The following is a 21,413-nucleotide window of genomic DNA, read 5'->3' as shown; positions in this document are numbered from 1 at the left end:
TTAGAGGAGTTGAGCTGGTGCCTAACTAAAGTCTTCGTTCCTGTGGACTGGTGTCCATGCTACAGGAAGGTACTCTGCAATGATACCAAAAGCAAAACAAAACAACAACAACAAAATGTATCCACCAACCCAGGAATATACTCTTTGGTTTACAATGGTGATTTGTCTTCATGATAGGTTGATACAATGGTGGAAAAAAAAGAAAAAACACCAGTGGAAGTAACCAATCAGTATCTGGTTGGATGTAAGGCCCACTCTGTGATACGGAACCCATCCCTAACACTATTCAAGTGCCCAAGAATCTGAAACGCAATAGGCTATGGAACTAGAGGAAAAAACAAATATTACTGCTCTGCTAAAGGAACATAGCAATAAAGTGTCTCCCAATGACATTCTGCACTATTCATAGATAAATCAGTGTCTCACTTAGCCAGTATCTAAGAAGCTTCATCTTGAAGGAGATGGTGACTAATACAGAGACCCTCAACTACACAAAGTGCAAAACATAAGAGACCTTGGAACACTCAATCCTAAGTGGGACGTCTTCATCAAGGCCCTCACTTCAAGGTTCAGGAAATTTTTGTTGAAGAAGAGGTGGAAAGTTTGTAATAGTAACTGGGAATAGAAAACACCAAGGAAACAAGGCCTTTCAGAAACAAAAGAACTGATATGCATATGAACTCACAAAGAACGCACTATGGTGACAGGCACTGGACTTACTCAGGTCCAAGCCAGATGGGGTCCTAGTGCTAAGAGAGGAACTGGACAGAAGCCCTCCCTCCTAATTCGGAAGCTCTCTTCAACTGACAACTGCTCACAAAGAAAAACTCAATTTTCTCCAGTAGGATTTGATTGTGTATATAAACCACAGTAAAGGGCAGCTCCAATGCCCAGCAGTAGACAGACATCATAAAATGAACCCAATCATGCTTTTGGAGACATTTTTTGTCACATAATACTTTGGTTTGGCACCTGTATTGTGAAATGTATATGTTTTACTTTTAAATTCCAAATTGGGAGAGTTCATCCTACGAATTAGAAAAGTTTACTCTGAGATTTATGGTTTATCATACATTATAAAAAATATCAGTTTTGATCCTATCTGTTATGTCTGTTTTATTTAATGTGCAAAATATTTGTAAGTTCTTGTACTAAAATAAACCCATTTTTCTTCGACTCACTTTGAGGTACTATTTTATTATCCTCAGTGCTAAAAATATATGGATAATCAAATACATATGCAAATGTTACAAATATATTTATGCATATGTTTGTTACAGGTGTGAGGGTTTGTGTGCATGTGTGTTCACTTGTGTATGGAAGCCATTGATGTCAGATTTTTTTTCTATTATTCTTTACATTATATGTTAAAACAGGGTCTCTCACTTCAGCCCACAGCTCATCATTTCAGTCAGTCCAGCCAACCAGTTTGCTGCACGAACCCCATCTCTGCCTCCAGAGCTCTGACATTACTAGTAAGCTGCTATGCCCAACTTGCATTTACCTGATTGCTGAGGATAAGTAATGGTCCTCATGTATGGTGGCTTGAATAAGATTGGCCCACACGGACTCATGTGTCTGAATGATTGGCCCATAGGGAATGGCACTTTTAGAAGGTGTGGCCTTGTTGGAGTGAGTGTGTTTTTGTTGGAGGAAGTGTGTCACTATTGCTGTGGGCTTTGAAGTCTCAGATACTCAAGCTCTGCCCAGTGTAGCCCTTCTGCTGCCTGTGAATCAAAATAGAGAACTCTCAGCTCCTTGTCCAGCACCATGTCTGCCTGTACACTGACACCCTTCCTGCCATGGTAATAATGGACTAAACCTCTGAACCTGTAAGTCAGCCCCAGGGAAATGTTTTCCTTTATATGAGTTGCTGTGGTCTGATGTCTCTTATTAACAATAGAAACCTTAAGACACTGTGCTTGCATGACAGCAGTCTCTGAATATATATATATATATATATATATATATATATATATATATATTCCTTTATATTTCAGAAGCTTATTTTCAAATGAGCATATTTCATAAGAATTCTTAACTTTGCATGATTCTTAATTCCATTTGTCTGTCTGTGTTGTGTGTGTGTGTGTGTGTGTGTGTGTGTGTGTGTGTATGTATGCGCGCTGAGAATTGAATCTGGAGTTGCACATGATAAGTGAATGAGCTGTATTCTCAACGATAAATCGAAATTCGAAAGAAAGTACTGCACTTAAGTTTATTTCCATTAGCAAAGTACAAAACTAAAATGTTCATATTATGTAAAATAATTTTAAGTGGAAACTGGGAAATCTCAACAGTTGTGATTTTTAAAGTATATTGTCTGGGCATTTATCTTAAATTTTAAAGTTTCTCTATACTACAAAATGTATTTAAGACATTTTAGATTCAGAGTAAAGTTTTAAGCCACTGTAAACACTCTGTTTTCCCTACGTAATTTTATTTATATTGTTATTTTTAACTATATTAACACATCATGTCTCTAATATTAAAATATGTAGACACACTTATACAGTAGATACTATATCTTGACAACAAACAGAACTAAGTCTGGGACAAAAATAAAATGGATACAGTAAACTCAGAGTAATGAAGTTGGCCTGATAAAGCGTTAACTTAACACTTGGCTTCCTGACTTAAAAAACACTGGCACAACAAGATCAGCTCTCTCTGTGCTGCCATAGAACAGACAAATGGCCCACAGGGCTTTTATAACCTTTGCCTGATTGAATTACTGTCCCTGAGAGGTTCAGTGGAGCGTTTCCCACTTCACCCAGTCTCCACCATTCTAATATTTATAAATAGCAAAAATCAGCAGGCCACGAACAAAACCAGCATCGGAATAACCAAGGTTTTTCAAAACAGCCAACAACAGCCCATTTATAAATTCTCATTCAATTGACCCCATCTTCATTTTTTTTGGGGGGGGGGGGTACACAGTTTCCTGCAGGGTATGCAAATGAGCAGGTACTTTACAATGTATCTATTGTGGCTGTTCACAAAAGACTGTTGTTTGTATGTCTATTCTCCCATTAGGGCACTGTTCATCTTGAGAAATGAAAGGTAAAAATAATATGTACTTATTATTGTACGGTCAAATGCAATTTTCCATGGCTTTGATCTTTAAAAAAATAAGTAGGAGTCACATCAAATATATGTCATGTCATTTCAATTTCATGTTACTTATATTGTTACGTTCATTGTTATATGCATAAATTAAACTTATGCCCCAAATTCTTCCCTTTCAATCTAGGTTCATCCCTAAATTCAGCAATACATGGAAGGCATAAAAATATTTAGATAAGTTTTGGTTGTGTAGGAGTAACTTTGATCAATAAAAATACCTAAGTGATCAAATATTTCGAATTCTTTGAATTTATTCCATAAAGCAGTATGATGATACATTTAAAATTTATTTTCAATTCCTCGCTAGCAAAACAGTTCCTTGTCTGCCCTCTGCTGGCTTTAAGAGGATAGTTCAACATCACAGAGTTTGTTTAGCAGTTTAGCATAGAAAAATGAGAAACACTTGTGAACACTTCAAACATCACACAATTATTTAAGGTATGCTTTAAATCTAAGTAAAAATGAACTGTCTGCATACTTTGTTCAGTATTACAGCACAGCTTAGAGTCCTAAAACCTGGGTAGTTATCAGGATGAAAGTTTTTAACCAGGCAGACTAAAAGATGCCAAAGAACAGAAAAGCCCTCAATAATTACAGATAATTTGAGTTGAACAAAGCGTCAAGCATTTTTTTAATAATTTACGATGAGATAACCATTCGTATGTGTAGAAGAAACCAGAGACCTCACCTACGCACCTCATTATAAAACGAAATTCCAGGTGGAAGTCTAAAACTTTAAATCCATAGAAAGACTAGTAGCAGCTTGGAGAATGGCTTATCTTTAAATAGGGACTGTCAAAAGTAAGAAACTTAGAAAGTCACAGAAAAAATGACAGTCAGAGTTAATGGTAAATGATTTTTGTAAGAGGAACATTGGTAAAGGCAGAGGCAAAGACTGCAAAAGGCATACTGTTCACTGGCACAAATTCCCTGATATGCAAAGTTAGACAATGGATTAGTGAGAAAATAAAAATAGCTCAATGGAAAATTAAAGATCTATTTAAAAAGAAATGCCTAAAAGAAATCTAAGCTTATCCTGGTGATGTTCATCTGTAACCCCAGCACTTAGGATGCTGTGGTAGAATCACAGGTGCAAAGCTAGCTTGAGCTGGCCAAGCCTGCTTTTCTCCAGAAGTGGAAATGAGGCAGGAGGAGAGAAGCCATAAAATTAAATTTCTAAACCATTGGTAATGTGTAAAAGTTTTCACATCTACATTACTAATCAAGAAAAATAAAATGTGTGGTATATAATGAAGGTAATAAATCACTGATGGGCCAGTTAGGTCAAGCATGTGCTGACCGAAATTGGAAACAATAAAATCACAGCTAATCTACAGGAGTTATATTTTGGCACTAATTATAAATTATAAACACGCATAAATGCATGCACACACACACACACACACACAACTTTTGGTGAAGTAATTCTACTTAGAATTTATTCAACAAAAATTTCAATAGATCACTACCAAAGAATATGAAGATGTCAACACATGATGTGGTCTATTCGATATAGCAAAAAGTAAAAAAATTCAAATATGAAATCAAAAAAGGAAAAAAGACAGCATTTTCAACAAATGGTGCTGGCTCAACTGGAGTACAGCATGTAGAAGAATGCAAATTGACCTATTCTTATCTCCTGTACAAAGCTCCAGTCCAAGTGGATCAAAGACCTCCACATAAAACCAGATACACTGAAACTAATAGAAGAGAAAGTAGGGAAGATCCTTGAACACATAGGTACAGGAGAATATTTCCTGAACAGAACACGAATGACTTATGGTCTAAGATCAAGAATCGACAAATGGGACCTCATAAAACTGTAAAGCAAAAGACACTGTCATTAGGACAAAATGGCAACCAACAGATTGGGAAAAGATTTTACCAATCCTACATCCGATAGAGGGCTAATATGCAATATATACAAAGAACTCAAGAAGTTAGACTCCAAAGAATCAAATAACCCTATTAAAAATGGGGTAGAGCTAAACAAAGAATTCTCAACTGAGAAATACCGAATGACTGAGAAGCACCTAAAGAAATGTTCAACATCCTTAGTCATCAGGGAAATGCAAATCAAAACCACCCTGAGATTCCACCTGACACCAGTCAGAATGGCTAAAATAAAAATCTCAGGTGAAAGCAGATGCTGGTGAGGATGTGAAGAAAGAGGAACACTCCTCCATTGTTGGTAGGATTCCAAACTGGTACAACTACTCTGGACATCAGTCTGGAGGTTCCTCAGAAAATCGGACATAGTACTACCTGAGGACTCACCCAACTATACCACTCCTGGATACTCCAACATATAACAAGGACACATGTTCCACTATATTCATTGCAGCCTTATTTATAATAGCCAGAAGCTGGATAAGAACCCAGATGCCCTTCAACAGAGGAATGGATACAGAAAAATGTGGTATCTACACAATGGAATATTACTCAGCTATCAAAAACAATGACTTCATGAAATTCACAGGCAAATGGATGGAACTAGAAAATATCATCCTGAGTGAGGTAACCCAGTCACAGAAAAACACACATGGTATGCACTCATTGATAAGTTAGATATTAGCCTAAAAGCTCGGAATACCCAAGAAACAATTCACAGACCATGTGAAGCTCATGAAGAAAGAAGGCCAAAGTGTGGATGCTTCAGTTCTTCTTAGAAGAGGGAACAAAATACTCATGGGAAGAAATACAGAGACAAGCTGTGGAGCAGAGACTGAAGGAAAGGCCATCCACAGACTGCCCCACCTGGGGATCCATCCCATATGCAGCCACCAAACCCAGTCACTATTGCTGATGCCAAGAAGTGCTTGCTGACAGGAGCCTGATATGGATGTCTGCTGAGAAGCTCTACCCGAGCCTTACTGATACAGGTGAGGATGAGCAAACCATCAGACTGAGCATGGGGACCCCAATGGAGGAGTTAGAAGAAGGACTGAAGGATCTAAAGGGGTTTGCAACCCCATAAAAGAACAATATATCAACCAACAAGACCCCCTAGAGCTCTAGGGGACTAAACCACCAACCAAAGAGTACACATGGAGGGACCCATGTGCATATGCAGCAAAGGATGGCATTGTCTGGCAATAATAAGAAGAGAAACCCTTGAAAGTTTGATGCCTCGATGAAGAAGAATGTCAGGGTGTTGAGGTGGGAGTGGGTGGGTGAGAGTGGAAGCATCTTCATAGAAGCAGGAGAGGGAGGAAAGGGAACAACATTTGAAATGTAAATACATAAAACATCCAATGAAAATTTTTAAAAGGGCAAAATATGATTAAATTTTCATACAGCCATTCTAGTATACAATTATTAGAAGAATCTTTTAGATACATATGCACTGGTCACAAAGAAGAATCAGTTGGATGGATCATAGTTAATCAGTAAGGAAAGTATAGATGATAGACCATTTATATCTAATTTCTGGAGAAAGAGACTGAGAGAGAGAAGTGGAGGGGAGACAGGAAATTACTAGATCCTTTATATTAACCAACAAGGAGGTAGGAATGTGTAGGATGGAAATAATTTTCAGCTTTATTTTTACTTATAAATCTTTAATACTTGGCAACGTTTTAAGTTATTTCAGTTAAGAGAGTATTAATATGTTAATGGCACAATCACTAGTTTGCAGAGTCAATAGGAAGTGTTCATAGATCACATCTTTAAGGATGTGTGGTACAATGGCTTAGACTGTTTCTTAATTCCTCCTCTTACCTCCGAGGGATATAAAATTAATCACCCAGCAATATGTATCCATAAACTCCAGGTAGGGAGGCATGACAACAGAGCCCCTTAGCCCATCCTTACATGGGAGAACTCCCTCCCTAGTGGCTTTTGGATTCAGTCTTCTAACCCAGCTCCTGCCTGGAGCTGTAGGCTTACAGATTACACATAGTAAGCATCTCTCCAAGTGGCACTTGATGTGATTCCTTAAGCTTGGCTGTGGTCCCAGGTGCTGGGGATACTGATGGGTTCCCAAAACAGCTTCCAAAATTATTCCAGAAAAAAATGCAAACAAACAAAACAAAGCAAAAACAAACAAACGGTGCACTGTTTGTCTTTTTCACCCTTGGCTCCACACAAGGATCAACTAGGGATCAAATAAAACACCCTGCTTTGACTGTCCCCTCCCTGTCTTGGAGCTGAGTGAGGTTCCTCTCTGCTACTATTTTTAGACAGCTCTCCAGGTGATTCTGAAGCAAAGTGGGGATTCAGAATCATTAGTGTGCCTTAACCCTGTGCTGGAGAAGAGCCCGGAAGCTGCTTGGTGCCTCCGCTAGGCAACCTGGGGAGGAAGAACATAATAATACACAAGAGGAAAAGTGGGTTTTTCACGGCGGTGCTGTACGCTCATTGCTGTATTTTTCCCCTGGCTCATACTATCTTCAAATGATCTCATTGAGTTGAATGTATATGTATCTTCCCACTACAATATTTCATTTGGTGAGTTTCAGTAATTTTATGTTGTTGCGCAACCACGACTGTGACCGAGTGTGAGGGCTAATCTTGGTTTCAACTTGAATGTATAGGGTATTAACTAAAGCACATCTTGATATGCAGCCTTTTTGGAGATTTGTGTGTGTGTGTGTGTGTGTGTGTGTGTGTGTGTGTGTGTGTGTGTGTGTGTGTGTGTGTGTGTCAGATTATGTAAAGCCAGAGGGCCCTGCTTGAACCTCGGCAGCTCTTTCTAGAGGTGGCACAGCTTAAATAGGGTGGAGAAACAAACCATCTTTTGCCTGCTTTCCGTCACTCTTCCTGGTAAGTCTGTCTATACTGTTGCTGTGGCGTGTTAGAACTGATGTCTTCTAGATTCCAAAACAGATTTTAAAACCAGTAGCTCTCAAGGATACCTCCAGGACTTCAGTACAAGATTAGGAATGCTGAGACATCATCCAGCCTTGTGGACTGAATGAGCACTGGATTTTTGCCCTCTCTGGTGTGAGATGGCCATTGTTGGGTTACCCAGACCACATTCTGTAAGCCAAACAAACAAACAAACAAATCCATTTATATACTTATGTGTGTGTGTATATTTATACAAATATAGGTATACATACATACATACATACATACATACTATTAATGCTGATTCTTCAGAGCCTTAGTTTGGGTTTTTATTGCTTTGAAGAGACACAATGACAATTAACAACTCTTCAAAAGAAAACATAATCGGGACTGAACAGTTCAATGCTTCAGTCCATTGTCATCATGGCGGGAAGCATGGCAGCAGACAGACAGACATGGTGCTAGAGGAGGAGCTGAGAGTTCTACATCTGAATCATTTGAGTCAGCAGACAGCAAGAAGAGAGAGACACTGAGACTGGCTCAAGCATCTGAAACCTCAAAGCCCATTCCCAGGGACACATTTCTGCCAACAAAGCCCTACCTCCCATAACACCATTCCCCAAAGCCAGTCTGAAGCACCTACTGATTTTCTCACTATTTATAGTTTTTTGCTTTCCTAGACCGGGGACAGTCTGTTTCTTCATGCTTCTTTTACTTAGCAGAATATATATCAGAACTACCAATACTGTAATGTATAACTGTGGTTTCTTACTCCTTGATGCTAAGAAGTATTCCGCAGCTGTTTAGTCTCCAGTCAAAAAGCATTCAGATTTTTTCCAGCTAGGCAAATCTATGTGTAGACATCTATTTAATTACTTCATGAATTTGTGTGATTGTATCAAACTTGTGTAGATTTTTTTTCATTGTATCAAATGTATAAGTAAGTTACTGTCAAATTTTCCCAAAGTAGCTATAACTTTTCACTTCCCACCAGTAGGTTGTATGGGGGCTAGGAAAAGATTCTGATGTATCTTTAATGTTTCCACACAGTTTTCAAGCAGAATCAACTGTTTCAGACTATTGATGTTGTTTATGTGCAATAAACAGTTTTGAAAAAGCCGAGAGCTGGTGGCCCTGGTTTGCTTCTGCCTGCCAGGGTGCCCAGGCACCATTGTATACTGGGTCAGGCTGAAAGAACAAAGCTTATCTGAATTGGTGGATTCCACAGGACCTTGGTCAACAGTAAGTGCCAGAGAGAAACAGCCTTCTCCAAGACAGTTTTCAGTGAAGCAGCTCTCTTTATTGGAGGTAACAGGAGCTATGCAAACCTTGGGGAGTGGGTAGGGGTTTGAGGGAGTATACCTCATTGGCCAGTACTGAGGTGTTGGGAATGCTTCATTTGCATGAAGAGAACCTCCAGGTGCTTGGGAGACATGTCCTTAAAGGGAGAGAGGAAGTTTAACCTGTAATTTGGCCACCAGGCTAAGTTACTATCTCAAAGGTTTCAGAAGTGAGAGTTGTAAGGACTATGTGAGTGGGACCATGCAGGCCTAGAGCTAGGAGGAAAATGGTCTGCTGCTGGTCTCAGGATGAGATTTTTGGGGTTTGAACACATCTCAACTTCACTGGACTAACTCCCCAAAGTCGCACAGCTTTCTGCTCACAAAGAGCAATTTTGTTTACTTTGTAGTATAATAACATCTCTCTCTGAGATGAGGTAATGGCAGGCATATTTACTTAGAGTCCATTAGAAAAAAATTCAGATTTAGGGTAGAAGTATAGCTCAATGGTAGAGATAATGCCTGATGCCAGGTGGAAAGACCTGGGTTCAATCCCCCTGCACCAGAACACAAAACCCTTAGACTCTATAGACTGGCAGAAATCTGCTCTGTACACAGCACCCACTGGGCCCATGGTTTTACTATCACCCCTAAGAATCAGAATTCAGGACCAAGGGTCTCTCCTCCCATTGATGTCCAACAAGGCCATCCTCCAACTGGAGCCGTAGTTGCTCCATGTGTACTCTTTGGTTGGTGGTTCAGTCCCTGGGAGACGTGAGGTGTCTGGTTGATTGATATTGTTGTTCTTCCTATGAGGTTGCAAACTCCTTCAGCTACCTTAGTCCTTTCTCTGACTCCTCCATTGGGGACCCTATTCTCCAAGCTTTTGGGCTAATATTCACTTATTAGCAAGTACATATCATGTGTTCGTTTATGATTGGGTTACCTCACTCAGGATATTTTCTAGTTCCATCCATTTGCCTAAGAATTTCATGAAGTCATTGTTTTTAATAACTGAATAGTACTCCATTATATAAGTGTACCACATTTTCTGTATCCATTGCTCTGTTGAAGGATATCTGCGTTCTTTCCAGCTTCTGGCTATTATAAATAAGGCTGCTATGAACATAGTGGAGCATGTGTCCTTATTATACATTGGAGCACCTTTTGGGTATATGCTCAGGAGTGTCCAATTTTCTGAGGAACCTCCAGACTGATTGCCAGAGTGGTTGTACCAGCTTGCAGTCTCACCAATAATGGAGGTCCTTGATCCACTTGGACTTGAGTTTTGTGCAGGAGATAAGAATGGATTGATTTGCATTCTTCTACATGCTGACCTCCAGTTGAACCAGCACCATTTGTTGAAAATACTTTTTTCTATCAAATGGTTTTAGCTCCTTTGTCAAAGATCAAGTGACCAGCAAGGTGAGGCAGGATGAGATAGGGGGTTTCTGGAAGGGAAACTGGAAAAGGGGATAACATTTGAAATGCAAATAAATAAAATATCCAACAAAAAAAGAAAAAAGAATCAGAATTCATGGAATTGGTGCAAATAATGTTAATACTCTGAGCACCAGTATTTGAAGGAATACCCTTTTGTGTCAGAGTAAAGGGCTTTGTGCCTTTTTTCAATACCCATAAGATTAAAACGTGAAATCACCACCAACAAGGAAGATACAGACTTAACAGAGGACTCTCATTTCTTCGCATCTTTAACAGCTGTTGATAGATTACTTTTTGGATTTTCATTATTCTAGGAAGTGTGAGCTTTAATTTTCATTTTTTTTCTAATCATCAGTAATAATGGGAAACTTCTACCAATCTGTGGGCTTTTGAATCTACCCAAATAGGATTCCTGGGTAAGCAAGGGGAAACTCTCCAAGTGCTGGCTAGAAGATAGGTAAGTAGATTAGAGTTTTATCGCCCTAGACCCCGAGAGCCAGAGTCTATTGTTCAGACTTTTAAAAAGCAGAGAGTTGGAGCACCCATGTTGGAGGCTTACCGCTCTGTGCTTTAATCTTCACAGCCATCTCCTTGGCAGCTTTTAAAACCTTGGCTTTAGGCAGCAGGAGCAACAGCAGCTCCACACTGTGTTCCAGTGTTTGAGCTACTAGTGTTTCAGCTCTCAAAACTCAGCTTCCATAGCTTACCCCTGTAAGTCGTCTAATGCTGGAGTGAACATTATAGCATTTAACTTCGGGCGGTGGTTCTCAACTTTCCTAATGCTGTAACCCTTTAATACCCTTCTTGTTGTGGTGCCCTCCCCACCATAAAATTACTCTTGTTGCTAATTCATAACTGTAATTTTGCTACTGCTATGAGTCATCATGAAACTATGTTTTCTTGGGTGATCCCTATGAAAGGGTCATTTGACCCTCCACAAAGGGGAAGCGACTCACAGGTTGAGAACTACTGGTTTAGGGTATCTATCCAAAGGGCATCAGGAATTTAAATTCTGTAGTCACACAGGAAGTTCCAAGCCAGCTGGATGTGTTACATAAAATTTTGCCTGGATTCAAAAGATCTAATATTTGATTGCTCTGAGGAACAGAATATTGACTCTCGGTCTTTAAGGAAGCTAATAATTTCTTTTGCATGTTTTCTCAAAAGCAGTGCTAAATAAATGTGCAAAAAATAAATAAAACTGAGTCCATCTCAGATTCATTGGAAGGATTGTTGCAGATAGTCCTTCTGCAAGTTTCATAGTTGCAGGCTTTGGAGTTTAAACAGACATTTCTCAAGCAACTTTCACCTTGTATCAGAGGAATTAATTATGATGTCCAAGGACCATTTTGGCTCAGAAGCAGATTTTAAAACAAAGCAGAATGAGAAGGATGATGAGTTTAACAGAATCACCAGCAGCATATGAGTGGGGCATATTTAATGGTAGTTATGGGGGAGATATATCGCTCTTATTTTAAATGATTGCTGTTTCGGTTGAGTTTTTAAAGCACTGCCTTCCTTGAGATTAAGTTTTAATGGTTTTTTTTATAACATTTCAAACATGGACATCCTATCTATCCTTTGCTCATAGTCACTCTGCATTTCCCCATATCCTCTTTAATAAGAAGCAGCCTTTCTCCTTATAGATAGTGTCCACTCCACTTTCTTGGTGTGTGTGTGTGTGTGTGTGTGTGTGTGTGTGTGTGTGTGTGTGTGAGAGAGAGAGAGAGAGAGAGAGAGAGAGAGAGAGAGCGCTTCAGTTTGTGTCATTTAACACTGTGGAGTTTTAAGGATCCCTTCCCTCTTCTTACTAATCTATTGCTAACATGGTTTAATAGACTACATTTTTACAAGTAGATCCTTCTTCAAATGATCTTCTCCTCCTCTCAGAAGTAAGAAACAGAGACATTTTACTCAGTCTTCTTACTGTTCGTGATAATGCTTTTATAGGAGATAGCTGACAAATACCAGTGGCATAATGGAAAGTTATTGTTTTTGTTTCTTTTGTTTTAAATTCCCAGAGCTCATCATTAAGGAATAATGATTTCTTCTACATATGGAACCATTACATATGACATCTGTACATCAAACTGAACTCGTAACTATTATATTACTTCCAAGATGCTATTTCTATAACTGACAGGCAACGTCGCTTCTGGGGGCTAAGATGGCTCAGAGGTCAAAGCTCTTGGAACCAAGCCTTACAACCTGAATTGTATTCCCCAGGACCTACATAGTAGTAGGAAGGAATATATTCCTAAAAGTTATCCTCTGGCCTTGTCATGCATGCTGCGGCATGCAAACATCCCCTTAATACAACAGTTACACATTAAATAATTAAGATATTTGAAATGAAGAAATGCTATTTCTTAGAAGGTCAGCAATTTTAGATTCTTATGATGCTTTTGATGGGAGAGCAAATAGCTGAAATTTTAAGAGAATTCCAAGAATAATTATAAAAGGAAATATGTCTTTGCTTTTCTAGACTTGAGTACTGGGTACTAGAGCATGTCACCATGCATCTGCACTTGGGGTCCTAAACAAGAGGATTCTTTTAGCTTTGAACATGATTGGAAACACAGCAAGGAGAGAACGAAGGAATGGGAAGTTCCTATCCCATATATAGCACCCGAGGTCCATGTCAAATAAATTCTAGTACAACACACAGATTACTAACACAAGGCCAATAAGGGATGAGTTCAGAGTAATAGGAGGAACAAAGTTTCAAAGGGGCTCCTGTAGCATAATAAGAGGTTACTCTCCCTTTACAGCAAAAGATAAAACAGGGGTATCATAGCCATTTGTCTCTCTGGTAGTCTTGTTTTTGCAATGAATGCTCAGCTTGAGAAGATGCATTAATACAATACAAGTCACAAGTCGTGAATTTTAATATTTGGCAATCCAGCTAAACCACCACAAAGAGAATTAGGAAGAGGGAGCTGCATCCAAGTGCAATTTAAGCAGCCCCATGCTGTGCCTTGAGAGATGCAATCTTATACCCTCATCTCATTTTTAGAAACCCTAAGTGTATGTTAAAATATCAATGTATATTATGACCTGGAAATTATACCCTTAAGTACAATCTAGGGAATGTATATATTGTTAGATTCTTTTTAAATATACTGTATACATATATGTCTTTTAAAAATCTATCAATTGTTTAAGGTTTCTGTACATGTTTTAATCATAGTTATCTGGCTCCCAACTCTTCCATATCCACTGCCCTTCTCTTGCCACCCAGATTTGTGTCCTTGTGTTTGTTTTTGTTATAACCCTTCAAAACAAATCTGTACTGTCCAAATGTTCTTTAGTAGATGGTCTTCCCCTGCCTTTCCTTCCAGCAGCTAAAACCAGCCAAGAGCTAGCTAGCTCCAGGGCCAGCATTGGGATTTCATGTGCATATGCCATCCCCATCGTGAGGTGTGGTGTAGCTTCAATTTCATAGTTCTCGTGCATGCTGTCACCCTGTGTAGCTGTGTGGCTATGTCCAGAGGACAGTATTTCCTTGTAGTTATCCATCATCTCTGGCTCTTACACTCTTTTTATCCCCACCACAATGATTGACAACGAACCCCAAACCTTAGGGAGATGAATGTATTATGCATATTCCATTTAGGGCTTAGCGTTACATAATCTCTTATTCTCCACACCTTGACCAATTGTATGTCCCTGCATTAATCACTGTCTACTGAAAGCAGAACGATTTCTTTGATGAGAGCTGAAAGATGCATGGATATATTTTTATAAAGATAAGTCACTAGCAGTCAGTTCAGTATTGTGTCCATTTAACAGAAGAATAGTAGTCTGTTCTCCCTAGGGACTATAACCTGTCCAGCTATAGATTCTTGGGCTGATAATCATGACAGGTATAGGTTTTATCTTGTGAGGCAGAACTAGGAATTTGAGGCCACCAAAATTCGTGTGGTGTGTGTGTGTGTGTGTGTGCGTGTGTGTGTGTGTGTGTGTGTGTGTGCATGTAAATGGTGGGAGGAAACAAAGGAAAAGAAAACATACTATACCTGTTGGGTTCCTTCCAACAGGGTCTCTTTCCTTCTCCTTTCCTTTGTTCTTTCTTTTTTCTGTGCTGGGAACAGAGCCCAGGGTTAAATGCTGGTAATCTTTGATTTTTAAAAAAATGTTATCCACTTGGAAGGCAGAGGCAGGCAGATCTCTGTGAGCTTGAGGCCTGACTGGTCTGCAAAGCACCTTCTAGGACAGCTTAGGGTTGTTACACAAAGAACCCCTGTCTCAAAAAACCAAAAACAAAACCAAAATTGTAGTGATGTATTAAATTAAATGTTCAATATCCCCAAATCATTTCTGTACTTCACAGAAAGGAACAAATCTGTAGGTCATACTGAAGAGTTAAAATAAAAACTTCATAAAAACTGCAAAAGAACAACAGATAAGGGGACAGGACAGAGCAGGCCTGAGATGTGCCCGGCCAAGCCTAAAAACAAGGTCGAGGGATTGTTCCAGGAAGGGGGCCATCCAGACGGATGACTCCCTGCTCTACAGATAAAGATAAGACGTTCTCCTATATTGAGAACACCCTAGCCCGCACATACTGCTTGCAGATGAGACCTTGTACCCATTTCCCTTGCTGATAACCACACAAAACCCCCTGACTTCTCCTATATAAACCCCTGCCTGAAGAGGCTCGGGGTCGATTCCTCTGTCTCCTGTGTGAGATACGTGTCGACCCGGGATCCCGCTAAGACCCGGGATCTCGTTAATAAAGCTACCTCCTGCTGTTACATCAAGACCGGCTACTCATGATTCCTGGGGGCACCCCATCCCATGATTGGAGCGAGAGACACGTCCCCCGTTTAGGGGTACGCTCTTTCAATACTATTAAGAAAGTAATCCAGACACATAATTCGGTTTGCTATACCTGTGCTTTCTTTCTTTTGGTCCCTTTGTTATTTTTGACACTTGGTCTTTTCACTAGGACACAGATTTTGTCAGTAAACCATGCAAGTTCAAGCAAGACGTATTTGGTATATAAGAGCCAATTAATGTTGTGTCCTCGTAAATAAAATTGTTAAAACAAAGAGTAATATCTTTAAAAGTATGAGATGTACGATGTTATAATAATATGGAAAACATATAAGACCCAGTTACTTGGGGTTGGGGATTTAGCTCAGTGGTAGAGCGCTTGCCTAGCAAACACAAGGCCCTGGGTTCGGTCCCCAGCTCCGAAAAAAAAAAAAAAAAGACCCAGTTACTTGTCTAGGAACCTTGTCTAATCCATTCCTCATTTCATTTACTCTGTGATGTCCATATGATCCCCGATCTACAGTCTTCTTCCAATAGTTTTGAGAGTCCCACTAGGTTTCATTTTTTCCCCACATGACAGAAATCTAACCTGAACTGACTCATGCCCTCCTCCTCTTTCCAACTACTATAATATTTTACTATAAAACAAGAAGAGTTTGCGGTCATTTACTAAAATTCCAAATATTCTGGATTCTGAACACACTACATCCATTCAAAATATTTATCTGTAAGTTATGAGCCACCTTCTTCTTTGTGCCATAGACAAATAAATGGGGCAGAGAAAGAGTAAGTAATTAGGCAAAATCATATAGCTAGTAAGCAGTTAAAAATGTGAATTGTTTCCATGTAAATACTCAACGTGAATTTAAAAGTTTCTCCCATCCTCTCTTTTTCTATGACTCTGACATCTTGAGGACACGTTGTGATACACAAATTGATGGTCATTAAATTCCTAAAACTAAATAAAAATTTAATAAAACATTTAAAAGTATGGTTCCTAATGTTGTTAGGTAAGAAATAATTTTGTCTTTTAGGGAGAAGGTCATACTGGTTACCCAGATGACTCAATGCAAAAATATTAACTTATTTGAGTGTGTGTTTTGTTTGTTCTAATAGGATGTCAAATGCTGTGCCAGCATGGACAATCCAAAACCCTGCTGTGAATTACTATATAATAACCAGTTTGAGATATGGAATTACAGAGCAAGCAAAGCTTTTCAAGGGCTTAAATATATCTGTCTTGATTGAAATTTCACAGATGCAATTTCTAGCGATGTATCTTCCAGCAGCTTGAGAGGGATGTTAGGAAACTGTTTCTGTTTCTAACTCAGAAACTAAAATGTTGTATGACCTTGAACAGAAACTAAGCAGGCTTTTTTTCCATCACTTATTTCTACTCTTAAAATATAAATCATATTTAAAATTCTGTTTTCATGAATCGTAAGTGGGATAGATGGCCATGCATGCAGTGAATTGAGATATTTCTAGGAAGGCCTGTGAGTAGCATTTATTATTTCCTGTCTAGTACTGAAAGTGGTGTGTCCTAGTTTCTCAGAAGTGAAGATTTGTCATCTGCAGTATGCCCTCAAGATAAAAGACTTAAACTCGTTCTCAGAGCCCTTAATAGTGTTAAAGTGGTGAGTAATTTCATAATCACAACTCCAAAGTCAGATGCCAGAAGTAGTCAAATTGTAAATGTGCATGGTAATAACCATTCAAATGCTTAGATCCCTACTGCAATCAATATAAATTCTCAATGATGCTTCCGAACTTTTAGTCATTGTTGGGACAGCAAAATACTGCAAACAGATAAGTAACTCCAATCAAGAACCAAGATCAATGCTCACTTTTATACTAGATTGATTTCTAGAACAGTCTATCTTCTATGCTGCTAAAAGTTCTGTTTGAGTAGAAGAATTTTTACACGATTTACATGGATGTTCCACTTACAAAGCCACTAATATATAACCATTCTTATGAAAGCAAAGACTTTAGAGAAGTCTTTGTTGGAATAATATACACCCATGAAGAATACATTATCAACCATAATATTTGTGTCATACAATATTTTTAAATGCCTAGCCAAGTATTGCCATAAAGTGTCAGTCTCTACTCTCTGATTAAAGATACTGATTTTTAAATTTGTTTTTATATTATGCTGTTGATAAAGCATACAAAAATATAATTTTTTCCTGTAAATAGCATCTTAGTTAGGATTGTATTGCTGGGAAGAGACACCTTGACCAAGGCAACTTTTATAAAATTAAGCATTTAATTGGGGATGGCTTGCAGTTTCAGAGGTTCAGTCCGTTATCATCATGGCAGCAAGCATGGCAGCCTACAGGCAGACTTAGTCCTAGAGAAGGAGCTAGGAGTTCTATGTTGTGATCCTAAGTTATAAGAAGACTGTCTCCTGCATGCAGCCAGGAGGAGACTATAATTCCACACTTGGAGAAACTTAAGCATAGGAGTCCTCAAAACCCACCCGTACAATGACACACTTTCTCCAACAAGACCACATATACTCCAAGGCCTCACATACTCCAACAAGGCCACATCTCCTAATAATGCCATTCCTTGTAGATCAAGCATTCAAACGTATGAATCTATAGAAGTCAAACCTATTCAAACTACCACACATAGTTTGAGGGTAAAATGCAATAGATTAACAGTAGTTTATCACTTTTTGCTTCAAACAACTTTTTGCAAATGTTTCTAACTTAATATGCTGCATTAATATGGACACTAAATTATAAATTGTTCTGCACTAAAGAAATTCAAAGCACATTTCTCAACAAAAAAGTATAAAATGTAAGGCAACCACAATGCTAATGTTTATAAAATGAAATCATAGTTCAGTCTATAATTGAGAACATGAAAATTAACCCTCAAGCCCTAACGGTAATTAACTTACACATAACTTCTGAGACCTTTATCTAAGAATGGTGACAGGGAATGGGTGGCCTCAAAGACATGCACTTGACTTTCTTTCACTGCTACAAAGCCTATTTAGGTATAAATATCCTATAAACTCAAGATTTTTAACTCAAGCATGGTCCTCCATTAATGTCTCTACACTTGACGTTGCAGTAATAAACACTCTACATTCAAATAATAGAGAGTTCAGTTTTAGATGTGCATATAAAAAGTCTTATAAGGAGAAGAAATGCAGTGGGTCTTGTATAACCATTAAATGATGAAACATTTGTTTTTTTTTTTTTTTTTTCGGAGCTGGGGACCGAACTCAGGGTCTTGTGCTCGCTAGGCAAGCGCTCTACCGCTGAGCTAAATCCCCAACCCGAAACATTTGTTTTACATTAGGAGATAAAGGCCTGTCCCCGCTGTCCACTAGCTATCTCTATCTAGGTTTATGGGCTATATAACATAGAGCCAGGTGAATGTTTATGTGGTGACCATTTTAGGGTCAGAACACCTATACTCCTTGACTTTGTGAGTTCTGGAGTTTTAATCAAGACTTCAGGCTAACTGCTTTGAAGATGATGTATTCAAGAGGTCAAAATGTTACTAGTTTTTCCTTGCAGCTTTTCTTTTACCCTAAAAGAATAAGTTCAACCCTTAGGAATTGAGTCAACTCTATCACAGAATCAGTATTTAAATGTTCGGTTGCATATCTTACCAATAGTAACTAATATATAAATATACATACACATGCATAGACATCCACATGTATAGACATCCACATACATACATACATACACACATACATACGTGTGTGTGTGTGTGATGTCACTGGTCATGAGCTAGAAACAGAAGGTTTCCAGCTTTCTGTCAACTTTCAAAAGGATCTGAAATCCTTTACGCAGGTAATGTAATCTTTACACAGGTTTACAAAGTTCAAAGAAACTTCATCCAAAACAAAGTAAGAGTCAGAATGCACTATTAACAACAGCAGTTCATCTGAATGAGAATACCTTAGTATCCCAATTACTGTTGGGCTTCTTTAAAAGAGAGCCTTACAGAGCTTGTCTTAGGGTTACTATTGCTGTGATGAAACATCATGGCAAAAGCAACTTGGGGAGGAAAGGGTTTAATCAGTTTAGGTTTCCACATCACAGTTCTTCATCAAAGGAAATTAGGGCAGGAATTCGGAGGCAGGAAGTGGTGCAGAGGCCATGGAGGAGTGCTGCTTACTGGCTTGCTCCTTACTTGCTTAGCCTACTTTCTTATAGAACCCAGGACCAGCAGCCAAGGGATTGGCATCCTCCACAATGAACTTGGCCCTCTCCAATCAATCACTAATTAAGAATATGCCCTACAGGCCAGCCTACAACCTGATCTTAAATAGAGATTGTTTCTCATTGAAGCTCTCTCCTTTGCTGACTCCAGCTTGCATGAATTTGACATAAAACTGGACAATGCAGAGCTCAGGAGAAGGAAGAATTTCACTGCAAGTAGTGACTGAATTTTGATGAATTAAAATTATGTACCACATACAACTGAGTTGAATCATTCACATGTTCAATTGTGCTTAGGCACAATTGGTAATAGGGATTATTCCTAAAAGTTCACATTGAGGTCACAGTCCACCTTATGACTTGTGTACCCAACACCAGTTCAAGCTGTACTGGGTGTCTTAGTTAGGGTTTTACTGCTGTGAACAGACCCCATAACCAAGGCAAGTCTTATAAAGGACAACATTTAATTAGAGCTGGCTTACAGGTTCAGAAGTTCAGTCCATTATCATCAGGGTAGAGTATGGCAGCATCTAGGCAGGCATGGTACAGGTAAAGCTAAGGGGTCTGCATCTTCATCTGAAGGCTACTAGTGGAGAACTGACTTTCAGGCCTCTAGGATGAAGATCCTAACCCCATACCCACAGTGACAAACCTACTCTAACAAGGCCATACCTCCTAATACTACCCCTCCCTGGGCCAAGCATATACAAACCATCACATTGGGCACATGCCTTGGTTTTTAATAAGTTTCCCAACATCTTTGGTGGTGGTTTGAAAGAATGCCCCTGATAGGCTCGTATATTTTCATGCTTAGTCCCCACTTTATAAATTGTACCTTATAAAAGGTATGGCCTTGTTGAAATAGAGATAGCCTTTTTAGAGGAAGTGGAGGAATGGGCTTTGAGGTTTCAAAAGCTCAGGCCAGACCTAGTGCCTGTCGGTCTTCTGCTTGCTTCCTTTGGATCAGCATATCAAACTCTTAGCTATTTCTCCAGCATCATGTTGGTCTGCAGGCAGCCGTATCCCTTGCCGTGATGATAATGGACAGCCCTCAGATACTGCAAGCCTCCAATTAAATGCTTTCTTTTGTAACAGTTACCTTGGTCATGAGAATAGATCGGTGACTTAGACACGATTGATTAGGAAAAGGTCATTATCAAGGAATTTCTGAGAGGTAGTCACTTATTTCCATCGTTTAAAACAGGTACACAGGCAGTGTAAAGCTGATAGAGTCTCAGGTTTCCAAAAGGTTGCTCCATTTATTGTTTGGCAAGGAGTGTACGTGCATAGGAAGAGTCTCAGGCTTCCACACGTATTAGTAGAAGAGGGTAGAGCCTCAGGTTGCTAAGATGTTCCTTGTGCCTTATTTATGCAAAGCCTATTTGAGACCTTGCAGAAGAAGAGTCTCAGGCTTACACATTTCCCTGACTTACATTAAATTTTCACCACCACTAACGCAAAACAATTCCTCAGTTCCATACACTGAAGAATCAAAATAACAAAATAACATCAAAGATAACATCTGACACAAAATAACATCACCCAAAACCTATCCTTGTAGTGGCCAATTTTATCTAGAGAAGTTGAACTTACTGACATTAGTCAAACAACCTGCTTAAACTGGGCCCATTACCTTTCTGAAGACTTGGTATTTTGACATATTAATTTGGAAACAACTCATTAATTTTGTAGATGGTAGTGCTATTCAACCTACATATATCACAAGGCATAGACCTTGAATTTTGATCTACACATGTGCTTTTTAAGTTTTTTATTTTTGAATTACCTTTCAAGTAAA

Source organism: Rattus norvegicus, chromosome 7, assembly GCF_021556685.1.
Source record: "Rattus norvegicus strain SHRSP/BbbUtx chromosome 7, alternate assembly SHRSP_T2T, whole genome shotgun sequence".
Classification (NCBI taxonomy): Eukaryota; Metazoa; Chordata; class Mammalia; order Rodentia; family Muridae; genus Rattus; species Rattus norvegicus.
The sequence above is the reverse complement of the archived record's forward strand: the minus strand, read 5'-3'. Positions refer to the sequence as shown.